Raw genomic sequence first — 2,293 nt, 5'->3', positions numbered from 1 at the left:
TTTTTAGATCTAATTTAAGATCACAAACTATATTTAATGTAAAAATAATACTATATGGTCCTATTGCGATAACTTTTTTCGTCTTTAAACGGTTAAAAATGTGAAAAATAAGTCGATTCTAATAATTATAGCGGCCCGCTATAAATCCCAAAATGCATTGCGCGCGGATTGATATTTTTGTTTTTCACCTGTAATTTTTGATCGATCGTGAGGCCAAAACAAATGGAAGACTCCTAACTTTTCAGCGAAAATACCGGGTTTTCCCCAATTTGTATCAACGGAGTCTGGCAAAAATAGAAAGACAATTAATGCAGCAACTATACAACGTCAGGCTAGGTATATAGCTAGCGTACGATGTTCGTACGTTACCGATGTTTACCAGCTAGGCCTACAAAACTAAGCCTGGCTAGGCTAGGCCTAAGACCGTCCACGAGAGGTCGATCGCCGCGAGCTACTTAGGTAGTGCATTGTTTCTCACTTTTTATCATAATTTACCATAAAACGTACATTTAAGACAAGGAATGACATAGTTTAATGTTTTTAAAGTGATATATATGTATTATTTTCAAAAAAACGTCCAAAATTGCAGGGAAGGGGTCTTTAAGATGATTGATTAAAAATAAAAAATTATCGATTTTTTACAATTATGCTTGCAGGATGTTATAGACAACATGTGAGTAGGTTGGATGTAGTTTTTTTTTGTCTTGTGTGGGTTCGTCCCACTTTTATTATAGTTCTCTGACAGTTATAAATATAATATTATATATATATGCACATTTATATATTTCTCTTATTCATAAGGTATATTGCTAAAAAAAAATACATCTCTTTTAAACTGTATATACATAGGCTAAGATTATTTTGATGTTAAAAAGAAACCACATTTACATTCATATACATTTTTAAAAATACAATTAGTTAAAATATGTCGATGGCAATAAAATGACGATAAAAATTGATTTTAAAAAAACGTACTTATGAAAAAGTGATTATTATTGTTTTATTCTGTTCGTGTCCGTGTCTGGGTAGAGAGGCTATAAACTCAGGGGAAGGTTGGATGTAGTTGGTTAAAACAATTTTGAGCAATGTTGGGGTGGGTACGAAACTACCGTTAGCGGCACAAGTTATTCCGCCATCTTGATAAACAAAATGGCGTCCACTTGTCATGTTCGTCAATAAATGAAACCAATGTTCTACTAGTTCAGAGTTCGAAAAATGCAAGATGTTATAGATGGAATCGCATATAACCAAAATACTATTATGAAATTAAACAGGAGCTGTTGTGCCGCTCAATTATCTGGAATTCGGAATTTGAATCAACGAATCCTATGACGTGATTTGCATCACGTGATTTGCATCACGTGATTTAACCGCCAGCACATGGAATGACGTATCATCTTTACCATAGAGAGAAAGTTTAGTGTTTTCCCAACAAATGTTATTTTGTTTCTCCAGTGCACTTATACACGCCTGAATGAGTCGTCTGAGGGCGGCCTGCTCAGTTGTTTGACTGACGCCCTCATTACCGAGTAACCAAAGCATGATTCGACCCAAAGTACGTTTATTAATTTCATCAAATTCAAACTATAGAAAGAAAAAAGTTTTGAAATATTCGATATGTAAATGTCATGATTATAACAGAATTGTATAGAATTTAGAATTAAAATAATCAGTTTAAAAAACAATTAAAGACTTTTATTTCAACCAATATTGTCATGTGAAACGCCGCTTTTATCAAATATTTAACTTACTACAATCTCTCCTTGTTGTTTATCATTTAAAACTGCAGCAATAGTTGTTTTAATCGTCCCGCATTTTATCTTGATTTTTCGTCATACTCTCCGTATAATATCAACTGTGCAGTACGCATTGCTTCTGGTCTTACATTCTTGCTGAACTTTGACCAAAGTTCTTTTCAAGTTAAAATACCAGACGCTGATAGTTTGTTCAGAAGTGACGATATACGTCGTTCGCAAGCTGGATCAATGAGTCTATTTACTTACTTCCACAGTTACCTGTAATGAATAGTATAAAGCAAAATATATTATGTAGGCCTAACTCGGTACTCAACATCCCAAAATAAAACAACGGGAACTTTGAAGGCGCTTACATATCGCATGGATAATTTGACTATTTTATATATACCAGACTTTCCTGAGAACCATACATATTTGACCAGCCCAAATGTGTCCGGTATTAGGAGAGTTGACTGTATATAAAGATAATGATGAGAATGTCTTTACTTTAAATTAAACTTGAAAAACTTGAAATGTCTCATATGAGGGGTAAAATG

General features: G+C 33.6%; 1 long non-coding RNA gene across 1 annotated transcript; it reads left to right on the top strand.

Annotated features, from left to right (window-relative positions):
- Positions 1-615: 615 nt before the first annotated feature.
- LOC144850604 (uncharacterized) lies at positions 616-1,320 on the top strand. Its single transcript, XR_013614089.1, has 2 exons — positions 616-681; positions 1,053-1,320. It is a non-coding gene; the product is annotated as an uncharacterized LOC144850604 (long non-coding RNA).
- Positions 1,321-2,293: the final 973 nt, after the last annotated feature.

This window comes from Antedon bifida, chromosome 8 (genome assembly GCF_963402885.1).
Source record: "Antedon bifida chromosome 8, ecAntBifi1.1, whole genome shotgun sequence".
NCBI lineage: Eukaryota > Metazoa > Echinodermata > Crinoidea > Comatulida > Antedonidae > Antedon > Antedon bifida.
Note: the sequence above shows the minus strand (reverse complement) of the source record. Positions and strands in the feature narration are given on the sequence as shown.